This window comes from Peromyscus eremicus, chromosome 8a, assembly GCF_949786415.1.
Source record: "Peromyscus eremicus chromosome 8a, PerEre_H2_v1, whole genome shotgun sequence".
In the NCBI taxonomy this organism is placed as follows: domain Eukaryota; kingdom Metazoa; phylum Chordata; class Mammalia; order Rodentia; family Cricetidae; genus Peromyscus; species Peromyscus eremicus.
The window spans coordinates 89,130,467-89,148,833 of NC_081423.1; the positions used below are offsets into that span (position 1 = coordinate 89,130,467).

The 18,367-nt window shown below is 45.4% G+C and overlaps 1 long non-coding RNA gene across 1 annotated transcript in view; it reads left to right on the plus strand.

The window, feature by feature from the left end:
* Positions 1-15,549, plus strand: part of LOC131917875 (uncharacterized) — a 28,353-nt gene extending 12,804 nt beyond the window's left edge. The window contains exons 2-3 of the long non-coding RNA XR_009380761.1: positions 10,820-10,908; positions 15,121-15,549. This is a non-coding gene — a long non-coding RNA (uncharacterized LOC131917875). The remainder of the gene's footprint in view (positions 1-10,819; positions 10,909-15,120) is intronic.
* Positions 15,550-18,367: the final 2,818 nt, after the last annotated feature.

Here is an 18,367-nt window from a genome sequence, read left to right on the forward strand (position 1 = left end):
GCTACCAAGTGAGTCCCAGGAAAGGCACAAAGCTACACAGAGAAACCCTGTCTTGAAAAAACAAAACAAAACAAAACAAAACAAAAAACAACAAAAAAACAGAAACTCTTACCAAAGTCTTTCTTGTGATTTCCCTCAGTCATCTAGAATACATTGTAAAGTTATAATATTTTAAACAAGAACAGAAATACATGCATATACCATAACAAGAATAAATCTCAATTTGCATCAGCACTGTACCACAGACAAGAAACAGTTGGTTAGTCTCACATATGTAGTGACATTCCATTCTTGGAGCCAGACCTTGATCAGGTTTTAGCCCCAAGGCAGGTCTTGGGAGCCCCACACAACAGCATGGAAGAGGAAGAGGACAGGGAAAGCAAGCACTATGGGGACAAAAAGATTGCTGTTAACCTCAGATTTCAAGAACACGAGAATGGCAGACTGAAAGTGACTCCATGCCCTGGCTGGGCCCACAGACTTCTAGGCCACTCCACAGCTGTGACCCTGGAGGGGCAGTTAGTTCTCCACCAGCCCCCACACTGAGCTCCTTGAGGCTCCTGCTGGCTCCCGCCAGCCCTGCCCCTTGTCCACACAGGAGCCCAGCCAGAACCTGCCGGCCATATCTGGGCCCCACAGTGCTCATAGCCTGCCCTAGCACACAGCCATGCCTAGTTCCCATGTAGCCTCTGGGCCAATCTGGCCGCCACCTCATCGTGCTGTAAAGTCTCTACTCCAAAGCTCTTTGAGCGAGCTGGGGCCCTGAACCCGCCGCGTCTAGGACCCCCATGATGCTCACAGGCTGCCTAGCTCTCTCAGTGGCACCCTGGGCCCCCGAAGTTCTGCTGCCCGTGCTCTGGTCAGACAGAGCAAGGAAACAATGTTAGGTTACTCTGTGCCAGTTCAACCACCAAAGGGGTCTCCATCCCTTCGGCTGGCAATCCGGCCCACAAGTCCCAAAGCATACACAAGCTCAGGCATAAAACACTCACACATGTGGCCACAGTTCTCATACATTTATACATTTATATAGGTATAACAAATCATACTGACAAACAAGATAGGCAGAAAAAAAGGCAGACAAAAGGAAGAACAAGGGCCCTACAGATGGTAAGAAAATGAATGTAAAAGGAAAGCAAAGACAAGAAAATGGAGCGCTCTTACCGATCGGTGCAGATGGACCTCCGGAGCTCTTAGGGGTCCCGGCGGGGGGGGGGGGTCTCTGGGGATCCCGGATGAGCCCCCAAATGTTGTGCCCAGATCGTGACCCCCAGAGAGACCACCAAAGACAAGCATGCCAGAATGCAAAAGCAAGGTTTAATTCTGGATATCCAAAAGCAATACAAGCCTAGGCAGGGACTTCATCCAATACATCCAACGCAGTGGAGGCTGGAGGAAGTGCCCGCCTGTCTGCAAGCTCAGTTTTTAAAGGGAAAAATCACAAGGTTACATCGTTTAGGGGTGCTAGTACGGGTACAATTCTGATTGGCTTGTTTCTAGGGGCTTTCTAGAAATCATGGTTTAATCTTACTTCTAGGGGAGTGGTTGCCCACCACCATTTCTCATTGGCTGCCCTCAGGTGGGGGCATTTTTATGGTCAGTTACCCTGGAAACCAGGGAGAGGACATTCCATAGTCTGGCAGGCATTACCTCGTGACTATCTTGTGACTCTGTACTTTTACACTTCCTGGTTTCTGGAGTCTGAACTGACTTGTTTCAGTAACTATTGGCCTATTCCTAGAAGGAGAAATCTTAGGCCTTAGATTTTGGGTGAAGGCATTTTGGTCTTATTTCTAAGATGGCTCGTTTTGGTCTCACAGGGGCAGATTCTTCCCATTATGTGGGTCCCAAGGAACCAAATCAGGTGGTCAGGCTTGGTAGCAGGCACCTTTACTTACTGTGACATCTTCACAGTGCTGCCTTGAACGTCTGTTCCCCTTGCTTCCAGCTCCTGAGTGCTGGACTTACAAGAATGCAACGTCTATCCAGTTTCTGCAGTGCTGGGGCTGGAACTCGGGGCCTCGTGCCAAGCCAGGCCTTTAGCACTGAGCTGCAGCCCTGCAGTTTGATCGATGTTCTGTTTCACTTTCTTCCACTGTAAGACAGTGATTACTGTCCTCTTAATCCCAGGTGTTATGAGGGCCCAATGCGTTCACTAGTGTGACCTGGATGGAGCAGGGCCTGACATGGCAAGGAGTCAGTGACTGTCAGCCTGGGGTGAGACTTGGGGGTTTGGGGGTAGGGGTGGGGAGAAGGCACATCGGGAAAAGCACTTGCCACATGCAATATTGAGGACTGGAGTTCAGAGCCCACAGAATAAGTCAGGGGTGTACGTGAGGATGAAGTAAAGAAACCACTGACCTGGTCACTCCATAGTCAGGGGAGCAGTTTTATTATGGATAAGAGAGACCATCCAGAGCCATCTGAAAGAGTCTAGAGCAGAGATAAAGGGAAGCCGACTGGACACAGCCAAGGCTAGAGAAGGCAGGGTGGGGGATCATGTGGGTTACAAGGAGGATGAGTAGCTGGGGGAGGAAGCATGTGAACTGGAGTAGTCTGGGAGTTTAGGTAGAGTAGGAGGTGAGAAGGGCGAGGGTGGGCCTGAGATGTATACCAAATACATGTGAGTAGGGACTGAAGGAGCCTGGAGGCCAGCATGGGCTTTGATATACACCTCGGCACCACAGGTGTAAGTCAATAGAGGCAAGGGAAGTGACTTCTTTTGGCAGATGGGAACTGTTTTGCAAGTTCCCGAGGAATGTTGGCTTTTATCTAACCACCAGAAATTCTTCTAAGGTCCAGCTTGAGCTGAGCCTAGACTGAATTGTGGACCAAGTCAGGGGGCCTGCCCTTTTGTGGGGGAAGTGGGCTGCTCTTCGGGCCTGACAATGTGGACATGGTAGCTCACTGAAAGCACAGCACAGGGAAGGTTGTGAGGGGTGTCCCCAGAGCAAGCTGCCTCACTTGGACCAGTGAACCAATGGTCTCTGCATTCAGCCAGGGACCCTGCCTCAAGAGGTAAGATGGAAGGTTAGCAGGAAGACACCGGGCGTCAGCTGCAGGCCCCCACAAGCTATCACACACTCACACATGTGAACACACATACACACATGCACATATACCACACACACCAGGAGAAAACCAAAACAATGACAGCAACAACAAAACCCAACAGTAAAGGGGGGGCTGGAGAAACAGCTCAGCAGTTAAGAGCACTTGTTGCTCTTCCAGAGGACCCAGGTATGGTTCCCAGCACACACACTGAATGGCTCACAACCACCTGTAACTTCAATTCCAGGGGCTCTGTCGCCCTCTTCTGGCTTCCTTGGATAGTGTACGCAGGTGGTACAGATAAATGCATGCATATATGCACACTCGTGCACACACACAATTTAATTATATATATTTATATACATACATTCATATATATATATATATAATTATTTTTAAGACAAGGTCTCTCTAAGTAGCCCTGACTGGCTTTGAACTCACAGAGATCTGCCTGTCTTTGTCTCTTGGGTGCTGGGTTTAAGGTGCGCACCTCCACACCTGGCTCAAAAATCTGTATTCTTGCAAGCACATTCTTCTCAAGCCACGCTCTTTATCTGGAGGTTAAAGATGATCTCCCTGTGTCTGGGAAGCAAACTGCAGCCTGTCAAATGTGATCTTGGACGCTTACAGAAAAAATTTTGCTTTCCTAACAAACTAAAGCCATCTTCGTCTTTACTTTCCCTGAGGGAGCCTCTGTGGCTCCAGAGTTTCCTCTGGGAAGAAAGGCTGCTGAGCTCTCCCCTTGGGAGACAGAGGAATTCCTCCTTCTGAACCTTCTTTTCTACTTGAACTGTCTAATTTTTTATTTACTTATTTTTATTTATTTATTTTTCTTGTGAGGCGAGGAGGAAGAAACTCTCACTCAAACCACTTAAAAAATTGACTTGGGGCTGGTGAGATGGCTCAGTGGGAAAGGGACCTGCCACCAAGACTGACAAACTGAGTCCCACATGGTGGAAGCAGAGAACTGACTCTCGAACGTTGTTGTCCTTCTGACCTCCACATGTGTGCCATGGCATGTGCGTGTGCACACACAAGCACACAATAAATAAAATGCAATAAAAAATTGATTTGTACATGGATCCAGATTTGAAGAGTTGGTTTTTCAGGTATTTATTAAGCCTCTCTGAGGACATTTGGCTTGATTTTTTTTTTTTTCTAGCTGGGCTGGAACTCACAGAGATCCATCTGCCTCTGCCTCTCTAGGTGCTGGGATGAAAGGTGTGCGTCACCATGCTTGGCTGTTTGGCTTGATGATATGTAGAAAAGAATCACTGAAGAGCTTCCACTGAGGCTTTGGGCTTGCTTCGAAAATTATTCACTCCAAGTTAAACCGTGTATGAATCATCTCTTTCTGCAAAGCCCTTCTTCAAGTGTGGAGGGTGTCTTATCTTTCTGATGTAAATTAGATTTAGAATATCAGAAAAAAGAGAAGCTTGACATTTTTATATTTGGACAATAGCAGGTCAAGTTGCTCAGGCAATCTGAGTACAGAGCTCTTGACCCGTGGATAGCCAGAAATTAGCTAGGCTTTATTACTTTTTTTAATGATCTAAGTACCCTTATTTAATTCTCTTCATAGAATAAAAGAGAATTGCTTTCACAAGTGGCATACATGAAAATGAAGCAGGTTTTGTGGATCTTACTTCATGTTAATTAATCTTCATATATATTCAAATATATATATTTATATGTGTGTGAGATTTTATTTATCTTTTGTTTTCAAGACAGGGTTTCTCTGTGTAGTCCTGGCTGTCCTAGAACTCGCTCTGTAGCCCAGGCTGGCCTTGAACTCAGAGATCCACCTGCCTCTGCCTCCTGAGTGCTGGGATTAAAGGCATGCACCACCAGTGCCTGACAATTTTACTTATCATTTTACATGTATGAGGGTTTTGCCTGTATGTATGTCTCCATACTATATGCATGCAGTGCCCATAGAGGCCAGAAGGCGGCAGATTCCCCTGGAAGGAGAGTTACAGATACTTGTGAGCCATGGTGTGTGTGCCAGGAATCGAACCTGGATTTTTTTATTTTTTGTGGGGGGATGTCTTTGAAAATGACTTGGGCTGAGCATACAGCTTGGTTGATAGAGTGCGGGCATAGCACACAGGGAGCTCTGGGTCCGTGTTCAGCACTGCCCCAGCCAGGCCTGTTGGTGTATGCCTGTTAGGGCAGTGAGTGGAGGCAGTGGCAGGGGACACTAAGTGAAAGGTCGTCCTTGTTACTAGTAAGTTGGAGGCCAGCCAGGGCTGTGTAAGACCCTGTGTCAACAAGACAACAACAACAAAAACCAACCCCAGGACAAAGGAAGCAGGTTTTGGAAAATTTGGAAACAGATTCCAAACTATTCAAATGAGTAGAAGGTAATTCTAGACTTTGCCTTTGTTATGTGTTAGAAATGAGACCAGTGCTTTTCTTGTACAGAATATTCTGGGCTTTTTTTTGGGGGAGGGGAGGTGGGGGTTTTGAGATAGGGTTTCTTTGTGTAGCCCTGGCTGTCCTGGAACTCGCTCTGTAGACCAGGCTGGCCTGGAACTCACAGAGATCCGCCTGCCTCTGCCTCCCGAGTGCTGGGATTAAAGGTGTGCGCCACCACTGCCTGGCAGCTCTAACTCCCCAACCCTGCAGAAGTTTGCTGTGTACCGCGCTCCCCTGACCACTAGGGTCCTTTCGTTTTGTGGTGCAGATGGCGGAACCTCAGGCCTAGTCCATGTTAGACAGGCTCTCGACCACTGAGCTTCGGCCCCGCCAAAGGTCCTCCAGAGCTTTCTATTTAATTTCTTGAGCAGACTGTGACACATGCTGAATTACATTCGCCAGTGTCAAAAACACAGCTCTCACCTCCAGGAATAAAAGGTAGTTTATTCTGGTGCCAAGTCTGAGTGACCATGGCTCAGAAAACATGAAATAAGGTATTCCAGGTTCCATGTTCTCATAGGGAAGTAGTTTCATGGAGTTTTACAGTTGCAGAACAACAACGAAATGATAATAATAATAATAATAATAATAATAATAATAATAATAATAATAAATCAAGCCACTTAAACATTACAAATATTTGTTTTCATTTTATGTGTTGGGTGTATTGCCTACGTTTATGACACAATCCACATGACTGGTACCCGAGGAGGCCAGAAGAAGATGTCAGATCCCCTGGAACTGGAGTTACAGACAGTTGTGAGCTGCCGTGTGGGTGCTGGAAACTGAACCTGGGTCCTCTGGAAGAGCAGCCAGTGTTCTTTACTGTTGAGCCGTCTCTCCAGCCCCCAAGAGCACCCACGTGATAAATTACATATATTAAAATGAAAGCGGCTCTGATCATTTACTTCAGTTTTCTCTCAGCTAATAAAAACAACTTAATGGCATTTACTGTGGTGGCTTTTTGGAAATTCTCAAGATAAACTCAGTGTTTGTGAATACTGAACGTGTTAAAACAAGATGAATTAAAATTGTTTGCGTATTCAGTTCTGTGCAGTTCCTTGTGCTCGAGTTAGTGTTCGGCTCGGTAACAGTGATCTGCAGCTCAGGGGCCCAGGGAAGTGACTGTTCTTGTGAAGGAAAGAGGGCCTGTGGAGATGGTTCAGTGAGTGAGGGTGCTTGCCGCCAAGTCTGATGACCAGAGTTCAATCCCCAGAACCTCCACAGGAAAGGAAAGCACTCACTCCAGCAAGATGTAGCCTGTTTTCCTGCACTGCCGTGGTGCATGTGGGCATGCACAATACATAAAAAAAAAAAAGTATAAACACTTCAAAAGAAGGAAATCTGTAATCCTGGGCTCACAACTATCCATAACTCCAGTTCCAGGGGATCCAACATCTTCTGACCTCTGTGGGCACCAGGCAAACATGTGGTGCACGGAAGTGCACGCAGACAAACCTTTACTCATTACAATTTTCTTTAAAAAATAATAGAAAAGGCTGGGCGGTGGTGGTGCTCGCCTTTAATCCCAGCACTTGGAGGCAGAGGCAGGCAGATCTCTGTGAGTTCCAGTCCAGCCTGGTTTGCAGAGCAAGATCCAGGACAGCCAGGGCTGTTATATAGAGAAACCTTGTCTCAGAAAGAAAAAATTTTTTTTTGAAAAACACTGGCTCTGCTGTTAAGATCGATTATTGCTCTTACAGAGGAGTTCAGTTGCCAGTACTCAGTGTGCAGCTCACAACTGTCTGCAGCTTCAGTGCTGCTGGCATCCAAATGCGTATGTGTGCACACACACACACACACACACTAATGCGTACATGCGCACATACACACAAATGGGTATGTGTGCACACACACTAATGCGTACATGCGCATACACTAATGTGTACATGCACACACACACAAATGCATACATGCACACACACAAATGCATACATGTGCACACACACAAATGCGTACATGTGCACACACACAAATGCGTACATGTGCACATACACACTAATGCGTGCATGTACACATACACACTAATGTGTACATGTACACATACACACTAATGTGTACATGTACACATACACACAAATGCGTACATGTGCACACACACAAAATAATAAATAAATTCTGAAATATCTAACAATAGTGCAATGTTATCTCTTCAGCTTTATACAATAATTATCTCAGAATGCAAAGGAATAGAATAACTTCAAGATGACAGTGGAAAAATTCAAACCAATAGAAACCTTGCCAAATTTCCAAGGGTCGTTCAGAGAAAAGGCAATGAACACTTCTGGCCCATGAGTGACTTTATCTGCATTGTGCACCCCAGAGCAATGATCTATCTTTGGAAGCTCTCAAAACAGGACTGCTTGTGAGCGGTACAACTTGATTCTCAAGGGTCGCCTGTGTGTAGTCAGCTGCCAGCAGCCCACAGGGACCATCCCCTGGGAGTGGGAAAGTTATTTTGGGATAAGACTTTAAAATCACCCAGATTCGTCTGCCCTCAAACCTCCTCCAGTGATAATGGCTAAACTCTCTTTGGAAGTCTAAGGAGGTCCATCCGTTACATTAGTGGGGCTGCAGTGGTGGATGTCACTCTCTGAGTGTGGCAATGCTGTCCAAAGGTGACAAGAAGAATAAAGATGCTAGGAAGTCAGTCAAAAAAAAAAAAAAAAAAAAAAAAAAAGACAAGACCCAGTGAGAAAATCTGGGGGTCAGACTAAACTCGGCAGTCCAAAGGCAAAATTGGGGACAAGCTTAATACAGAGCTGCCAGGACAAGCTCTGCGGCGGGGGCGGCTTGGGGGGTGGGGTTCTCAACAATGAGGTTATAACTCTAGCCATGCTTTCTGGGAGGAGAAAGATGGGAGGACTGGGCAGGCGGCTCGGCTGCTGCATAACGGGCAAGACTAGGTTTGACTACCAGCACTGCATAAACCTAAGCAGGGTGGTAGATGACTATAGTCCCAGCACTGCATAAACCTAAGCAGGGTGGTAGATGACTATAGTCCCAGCACTGCATAAACCTAAGCAGGGTGGTAGATGACTATAGTCCCAGCGCTGGGGAGGTAGAGGCGGGAGGACCAGGGGTTCAAGGTCATCCTCAACTACAGACATTCTTGCCAGAGTGGCCCTTCAGGAGCTGGCTCCATAACAAAGATTTTATCAAACTGGCTTCCCAGTACAACCATCAAGTGGGTTACAGCTGGAACGCTAAGGGTGGAGACGCCCCAGCTGCGGGGGAAGGTGTACAAACAGGTTGGTGTCTACCAACTGGACATTTGAAGACAAAGAACTTTATTGGGGTAAGAGAAGTCATAGCTGGGTGGTGGTGGCACAGGCCTTTAATCCCGACACTCGGGAGGCAGAGGCAGGCAGAACTCTGCGAGTTCAAGGTCAGCCTGCTCTACAGATCGAGTTCCAGGACATCCAGCGCTGTTATATAGAGAAAGCTTGTCTCAGAAAACCAAAACCAAAAAAGAGAGAGAGAGAGAGAGAGAGAGAGAGAGAGAGAGAGAGAGAGAGAGAGAGGTGTCATAATCTCAAGTCTTTAGTGTCTGCCTTAGGTGCACGTGATTGGTATTTTTAAAAAAGTATCTACTTAATATGTGAGTTTGGGGATTGAGGGCACACATACACCACTGTGAATCTGGAGGTCAGAAGGTAGTGTGAGAGCCAGTTACATTTTAAGTTTTAATTACTATGCCTTAGAGATCTATGAAACAAAAATGCCTCTGATCTGCAAGCCCCCTGCCCAAAGACACATAGTTCCTGAAATGCTGGAGGCTATTGTTTATGGAGATAACAAGCCACAGGTTTGTTTGACCCATCTGCACCAGATGTGCTTGAACACATGTGGTGATACGTCATGATATACGTCAGGAAATACATCAGAATGTATGCTTGCCTCTGATTGGACCTGATTGGACCTGATGTAATGAATTATGGGTTTTCTTCATAAGCCCTTGCAAAATTTGATTCTGGGCCATCTTCTGGATATTCAGAAATGGACCTGGCCAGAGCCCATCCACCTGGCCAGTGTTTAATTAAAGGTTGCTTCAAATTTGGCTTAAAATTGTGGTTGTTAATATTCTGGCCCGCCCCTTGAAATCCCACCCCTTGGCACCACCCTGCGTCCTGATGTAAAAGCCTCATTCTAAGGAAAAACTCCTCCCTTCTTCTCTCTCTTTCTCTCTATTCCCACAAGGTGTGCACCCTCTTTCTCTCTCTCCTCTCTCTTTCTCTCCGCCTCTCTCTTTCCTATCTTTCTCTTCATCTCTCTATTATAATAAACTCGAAGATTACTAAGGTGTACCATCGCACCTGATTTATGTGGTAGTGGGCATCGAAGCCAAGACTGTATATGCTAGGCAAGCACTCTACTCACTAAGCTACATCCCCAGGCCTCCTCGTCTTCTTCCTTTCTTTATCTTTTTTTTTTTTTTTTTGTTTTTATTTTTGGTTTTTCGAGACAGGGTTTCTCCGTGTAGCTTTGCGCCTTTCCTGGAACTCACTTGGTAGCCCAGGCCGGCCTCGAACTCACAGAGATCCACCTGGCTCTGCCTCCCGAGTGCTGGGATTAAAGGCGTGCGCCACCACCGCCCGGCCCTTTCTTTATCTTTTTATCTTCTATCTTTTTCTCACATGCTGGGAACAGAACAAGAACATTGAGGCAAAGTACTGACCTGTTCCTAACTGTGGTTAGTTTATTATTTATCAGCTTGACCACAAACTCCCAACATATCTGAAAAGAGGGGATCTCAACTGAAGAACTGCCTTTTTCAGGTCAGCCCATGGACGTGTCTGTGGGGCATTTTCTTGCTTGTATCTTATTGATGTAGGAAGGCTATCCTACTTTGGGCAGGCCATCCTTGGGCAGAAGGGTCTGAGCTGTATGAGAAAGGTAGCTGAGGGGCTGGAGAGATGGCTCAGCAGTTAAGAGCATTTGCTGCCCTTCCAGAGGACCTGAATGCAGTTCGAAGAACCGACATGTGCAGCTCACAACCTCTTTTGGCCTTCAAGGGTATTGCACTCACATGTGCACATTTCCACACACAATTAATAATCAAGTGTGTGTGTGTTGAGGGAGGGAGAGAGGAGAGAGGAGAGAGAGAAGGGAAAGGAGAGAGAGAGGTGGGGAGAGAAAGAGAGGAGACAGGAGAGAGAAGGGGGAGAGAAAGGGAAAAAGGGGGAGAGAGGGGAGGGAGGAAGGAAGGGAGGAGGAGGGAGGGAGGGAGAGAGAGAGAGAGCGAGCTAAACAAATCAAGGAGAGCAAGCCAATATCTAGTCTCTGCCCCCGGGCTTCCCTTAATGATGAACTATGATATGTTAGCTGAAATAAACCCTCTCCTCCTCAGGTTGCTTTTGGTCAGTGTGCTGGATAGTTTTTTGGCAACTTAACACAAGCTGCAGTCATCTGAGAGGAGGGAACTTCAATTCAGAAAATGTAAGATTGAACTGTAGGTAAACCCGTAAGACATTTTCTTCATTAGTGATCAGTGGGGGAGGGCCCAGCCCACTGTGGGTGGGGACACCTCGGGGCTGGTGGTCCTGGGGTCTATAAGAAAGCAGACAGAGCAAGCCAATAAGCAGCTCCCCTCCACGGCCTCTGCATCAGCTCCTGCCCCCAGGTTCTTGCCCTGTTTGAGTTCCTGTCCTGACTTCTTTCAGTGCTGAACAGCAATGCTGAAGTGTAAGCCAAATCAACCCTCTCTTCCCCAACTTGTTTTTTGGTCGTGGTGTTTCATCACAGGGATAGAAACCCTGACTAAGGCAGTGTGCTGTTTATCACAACAACAGACAACACACTAGAACACCACCTTTCCCAGGAAGAGGAAAGTAGTTAAACCTTTGGATTTGACTGAGGTCATCTATTAAGTTGCACACGATAGAAGAGAGAATTCCTGTGTAGACAAGTTAGGCAGAAAACGTCAATCCGTAGCCTTGAAAACAGGGCTTGCTGGCTCCACCACACACCCCAGTGCAGATGAATACCCAAGTTGTCCTTGCAAAGCCATCAAAGCCTCCAGCTGACCCCGACAGTTTCATGTATGGCTATTTCAGACAGGATGTATCCTGAACTTTGAGACCAAAGTACAGTTGGAGGTCAGAGGCAGAAATGTCTCCAGGAAGGTAATGACTGTAATGGTGGTTGAGGAACTCTTAGAGAAATATGTGGGTGTTCAGGAGTCTAAGGTTAGGCCTCAGTGGGAAGACACTTTGGATGACGAGCTCTGCTTAGGACCTTGGGCGGGCCGTGTCACAAGCACCTGTACATTGACAAGTAGGCATGCAGATGTCTAACAACCCATTACAGTTGAGCCGCACGCGGCAGCCTCTGCTCAAGAACGCAGGCTGACAGCTAGCCCGCAGCAGTGTGTGGGAAGTTTGTGTGTTTGGAAGACGGAATTGAAAGACGGGATGGGGGTGTAATGGTGAAGTTGGAGCTACAAAAGGAAACATGTTGTAGTTAATTGAGTTGGTATTACACAACTCAGAACTGCAGTATAAGCAGTGTGCCTGCTCCGTTCAGGTTGGACTGCCACGTTTTCTGTCTTCTTTTAAATCGCACTTATTTATTTTTTATTTATTTATTTATTTATTTATTTATTTATTTATTTATTTATTTATTTATTTATTTATGTGTGTGTGTGTCCCCTGTGTTGAGGTCAGAGGACAATTTTAGTTGATTTTCTCCTTCTGCCATGTGGGATTAAACTCCAGTCACTAGACTTGGCAGCAAGTACTCTGACTCACTGAGCCAGCCAGCCAGCCCAAGACTGTGACATTATTTCTTTAAGGATTAACTGGAAGACAGAGTAAGGGGTGTGTTTCTGTGTGAACTCCAAAAAGATTAATGAACCAGGGACAGTGAAGCCTTTCTGTCCCCACACTCACCAACCCCGGAGGACCCTCTTGTAAACAACAGTGGCTGCCTGAGATCGAGAAACCATGGCAGGACAACTTTGGCTTTCCAAAAAGTGACCCAGCTGTGGGGCTGGAGAAATGGCTCAGTGGTTAGGAGCGCTTGCTGCTCAAACATGAGAACCTAAGTTCGGATCCCAGCAGCCACGCCTATAACTCCAGTTCTGAGGGATCTGATGCACTCTTGAAGACACACAACACACATCAATAAAATAAATCCTTAAAGAAAAAAAGTAACCCAACTAGGACTGGATTCCCAGAACTGTATAAATGGTGTGTGCTAGCACACACTTGAATCTCAGAACTTGGAAGGTTGGGGCAGGAAGATTGGAATTTCAAGGTCTTCTTCAGTCATATTGTAAGTACAAGGAAATACATGAGACTTTGTCATTAAAAAAAAAAAAAAAAAGATGAGCTGGGGCAGTGGCACACCCTTTTAATCCCAGCATTCAGGAGGCAGAGGCAGGTGGATCTTTGTGAGTTTGAGGCCAGTCTGGTCTACAGAGTGAGTTTCAGGACAACTAGGGCTACATAATGGAGAGAGACTCTCAAAAAACAAAACAAAATGAAACAACACAAAGACCTAGTTGGTCTGTCCAATTCAGTAGAGTATTTACCTATTTACCTGGCATCCCCAATGGTGCTGGATTCTATTCCCACACACACACACACACACACACACACACACACACACACACACACCTAACTTGGCATAGAGTGGATCTGGTTGGCACTCCCTAGGATTCCTGTGGGCTATGTGATCTCAAACTCCATGAATATTCAAGTACTTGCTAGGTGGATAAGGGAGTTTATGCATTCATCCTATGGGGTTATAGATTTCCTTCGCTTTTGTTTTTGTTTTTCAAGACAGGGTTTCTCTGTGTAACCCTGGCTGTTCTGGGAGTCTGTAGACCAGGCTGACCTCAGACTCACAGAAATCTGCCTGCCTCTGCCTCCCCAGTGCTGGGAATAAAAGCGTGTGCCACTCCCACCCAGCTTTTTCCTTTGTTATTTTTAGGCTGGAAAATTAGGGACTCTGGGACTTTTCCTCCCAAGGGTCTTGCATATAAAGTTCCATATGACCATTAGTAGGGGAGGCATCCTTGCACACGAGGCCATTCCGCTGGGTACAGTAATTGGCTTCTTCCTTCCCCACTGACCCTCATGTTAACATTGGCTAGCACTCCCTTGAGACCAGTTGAGAAAGAGGAAGCAACCCTTGGGAAGAAGATTGCTTTGTACTTTATTTACAACAGAATGTAAGAAAAAGTAAGCTATCAACAATAATAAATAACGGGGGCGGGCGCAGACAACAGTACAGCCATAGAATGACACAGACGGATGTGCGTCACTTCCGCTTGCGTTTCTTGCAACACTGTGTGTCCCAACACTTGGTCCTTCAGCGGTGGCAGTGGGATTTTGACTAAGTTAGCCAATCAAGGTCTCAGCTCCAAAATGTAAACACTGAAATCACACTGGAAAGGGCACATACATGGCAGACGGAGAACGTCAACTCAAAAGAACCTCTTCTTCTCTCAGGGGCACAGTGAAACCAAAAGGGAGACTTGAAATTCCACAGACAACGTTTCAACTTGAAAGACAAGAAAGTGGGGAGGCTTATCGTAAGCATTTGTTAACTGCGTGGAGTCATAGTTAAGGGGCATTGTGTGGACAGTTCTCCACAAATTCACATTCTCTCACAGCACGATGTCCCAGGAAGCTTGAGCAGTTCATATCAGACATAAAGGACTGTTCTGAAGGTGGAGCACAGAAAAACCCAAGATACCTTGCGTCTGTGTGTTAACACCAAGGACGAAGAGCTTAACGTAGTTTCTTCATGTCCACTTTTACCGGCCAGGCCAGGGTTTTTGAATTTTTATAACTATGGCTCGGATGGCCAACTGTCACCATCTAGCCCACTAGTCAGGTGACTGGAAAAGTATGGAGATGTATGGAAACCATTTAGACAGTCAACTCTCTATTGGATTATCTGGTTATAGATGGACAGGATAGTCAACTCTATGCTGGCCTTTTTCAAAAAGAAAATTCCCATCAATCTAAGCCAGTTGGCGATCCGGTATTTTGTCACCTCTGAGCAGTGAAGAGATACTAAAGGAAGTGAAATTTGAAAGCACTCATAAACATGTTAGTCTTGAAAATTTCATTGAAGTAGGTTTTTATCAAGATGTCTCCTAGTTTACAGTTCACTTTTAAAGGCTGTGAAAGTAAACCACATGATTACTTTTAGGGGGTATTATTGAGGGTTTTGTATTTTATTCTTAAAATTTTATTTATTTATGTGTGTGTGTGTGTGTGAGTCAGAGGACAACTTATGAGAATTAGTTCTTTCTTTCAATCATGTGAGACTTGGCGATTGAACTCAGGTTGTCAGGCTTGGTGGCAAGTGCTTTGACCCTCTGAGCAATTTTGACAGCCTCTGCATGTGTGTGTGTGTGTGTGTCTGTGTGTATGTATGTGTGTGTTTATTACGTGTGTGTGTTTATTATGTGTGTTCAATATGTGTGTGTGTTCATTATGTGTGTGTGTTCATTCATGCACAATTGAGCTAACTTATTTCCACAGCCCAAACAAGGCTGACACACCTGTAAATAAGTTAAAACAGTTCCCCACAGATGCAAAGCTGTGACAGCAGACTTATAAACAAATCCACCTACAAAAAAAAGTCACAGCTTCTCTCTTGCTCAGTTTGTCCTTTTGCTTTCTCTTACTACAGCTTGAGAGGCAATGTTCTTCAGAGGTGGCTTCAGACAAACCCTATGCAATAAAAACACCACCAAACCTCCTGAACCCAGGGAAAGCACAGACAAAGTGACGATGCTGTGCCCACAAGGATATTTCCTCGCGGGAAGCCACCCAGAGTAAAGACATGTATGGCTGTTTTAGGAGCATCCACCAACGTCAGAGATGAAGAGGGGTAAACACATATCATCCTATGGATTACTCACTTCAATTTGGCTACCAGAGACTTAGAATTGGGGGTGTGTGACTCACTATACTGCATTTTTTATATGTATGTATATATATACAGGTATAATACAATTTTGGTGAACAAAGTTGTAGGTTTTCACATGGCAGACAGAGGCACTGAGTTAAGGATTCTACTCTCCCCTCAAACATGCTTAGTAAATTCAAGTTTCTGTTATATTGTTTTGTCTTCCCAAATTTCCATCATGCAGCCATTTTGTTTCCATCCTCAGAGGAATTATTCACATTCTATGTACACATTCATCGCAGGCTTGTATCTCACAATAGCAGATTCATATAACAAGGACAAAGCAAAAAGAGACTTGGAAATCAAGATTTAGAGAATATTGAAGTCATTGATGCTTTGTGATGACTGGATTAAATATTCAAAGCAGCTAATGAAATATCCAGAATCCCACCCCTTCCATATTTGTAACATAGGCAAACGACATGTAGACAGAAGAACTAAACACACACATGTTGGTTAAGAATTACACTATCACAGGTTAGCGCCACAGCGGGTGTCAAAGGCTTTGGGCCGACTATAAAGGACAGAAAACTCACAAAAAAGGGAATCAGAAAGTAGCTTTTCAAAGTGAACCAGATTGTTGGCCTTGACAATAGAAGCTGGTATAGAAAAGGGAAAGTGGCATGGTATTAATGGAAAACTAGGTGCCAGATGGGCTAACCACTGCACAAAATCAATTTGTACTACATGAGAACCACTGAGCCCACCCCAGCCCCATTTCAGCTTGCAAACAGTGAGCAGATACATATATTATCTCCGTATCTTCTGAAAGTGGAATTTTGCTTGTTAAAGCCAGACATCCTCATTGAGTACAGCTGCGTGGAGAGGGAACCATTGAGAAGTCCAAAGGGTTCGAGAAAAGATTAAGATTTCCCACAAGTGAGATTCATGCTTCCAGACCATGCAAAGAAGGGTACCCTGTTTCGGTGCTGTCACCTTAAGGGAAAGAGGCGCTGGTGCACAAAGCTATCTGGAATTGCTTTTCTTCGAGTACTGGGTACAGTGTCCATCTACGGATAAAGAAATGATCTAGACACACGAAGCACTTTGGTGCTAGGCTCAAGGGGCCAGCACCTGTGCCTTGGGAGAGGGCACGGACCCGAGAGACATTGCAGAGGGTGGGGCACTCAAGAGAGGGTGCAGGCAGGGTCCACTGGCTGGGAGGTGTCAGGGAAGGAGAATACGCTGCTTGGTCTGTTTTGTTTCCTGTGGGATCTGTGTTGGGGGTCATTTCCTTTCCTGAGGTTGGAGGTCACAGTCAGGAAGGATAGCTAGGACAGGGGCCCTGGAGCTCCCCGGCTACCTCTTGTTCATTGGTGACATTCTGCTTGCCTTCTTTGTGGCTTTAAAGGCAGTGAGGTGCAACGGTGACAGATTTCTCTCTGCCACTTTGATGACTGACCTTGCTAGCTGTTGGCCTGGACTCTGATGTACATTTCTATGTCTTTCAGCAATGAGACAAAGGGGCCATTTATGACCATGACTCTGTACAAACAGGAGTCAGTCGGTGAGTCCACTAAGGAGACAAGGTCACCCGTTTGGCTGTATTCACTGGGTTCCCAATACATTGCCAATTGCACTGTTTCCTTTCTGCAGTGTTGGGGACTGAGCCCAGGGCCTCCTGCATGCTAGGCAAGAACTCTACCATTGAGCTACACCCCGGAATTTGGACTATAAGGAAGGAGTAAGAGAATGATAGTATTTTCCAAAACCTGGTGATCGGCAGCCCCTTCCAGGGACGTCTGGGTGTTACTAAGAATAAACCGGGTGGGGAGGATTCTCTTTTGCAAGGTTCAGACACCAGACATTTTGACAGTGGTTAATCCCAGGTAACTTAGTCCACCCTGAACTTCCTCAGGTGGGACATTGTCAGTGAATTCTATTTAGTTCATTGAAATTTCTGAGAATCGTAATGGATGATGGCAGCTCACAGGTCAAGCTTCGTTGGTACCTGAAGAGAAGATGTTTGTCTCACCTGGGCCTCTCGGTTTCCAGAACAGTCCACATTATATCAGCTATGGTCACAGTCATCTAGGCAAGTCTAAAGATTTGAGAGGCCACCAGGGTACAAAAGGGGAGATTACTAAGAGATGGAACAGAGGGATCTTTTTCAATTCTGTGAAAAGGTATAAAGAAGTCATCATTAATTGCGCTTGGAGCCTCTAGAAGTTGGTCATTAAAATTTTCAAAAATTTAAGAAGTTGATTAGGCTCCAAATCCTGAGTCAGACTAATCAAAACAGGAATAGTGATAATAACTGGAATTCAAGTATTGGTGGTCAGCAGTCCAAAATTTAACAATTAGGCATGTGACACCTGAGAATATTTTTCTTTCTTTTTTTTTTTTTTGTTGTTGTTGTTGAGAATTTCAGGTTTGATAGAAGGAAATTGATTTCATTATTTTACCACATCTTACAAAAAACAAAAACAAAACAAAACAAAAAAACCCCCACCAAAACCAAAAACCGGCTTCGTGTTTTTTCTTCTATTAACCTGTTTACCATTGAAGCCCATCAAACTGACCAAGGCCCCCAAATCAAGGCTTCCTTCCTGGCCCACATATAAAACTATAGATGATTCTGTGGGTTTTTTGTTTGACTGTTTTTGAGACAGGGTCTCATATAACCCAGGCTCGCCTCAAACTATATATCTGAGGTTGACCCTGAACTTCTGATCCTCTTGTCTAGCTAATCATGCCAGGGATCGAACCTAGGGCTTCATGCCGCTAAGTTCTGTCCTCAGCCCCTCCCGTTTTTTGTTTGTTTGTTTGTTTGTTTTTTGTTTTTTTCCCTAGTCTTACATCTCATATTCACTATGATGCTGTGTGGCACACGCAGGGATTCTTGCTATCAGTGAAATTATTTAACCACATGCACACTCTGAGATCAAAGAACACATCTGAGTGACGAGGCAGTCTTTTCCTCTACCAGAGGACTCCTTAAAAAAAAAAAAAAAAAAAAAAAGCCTCA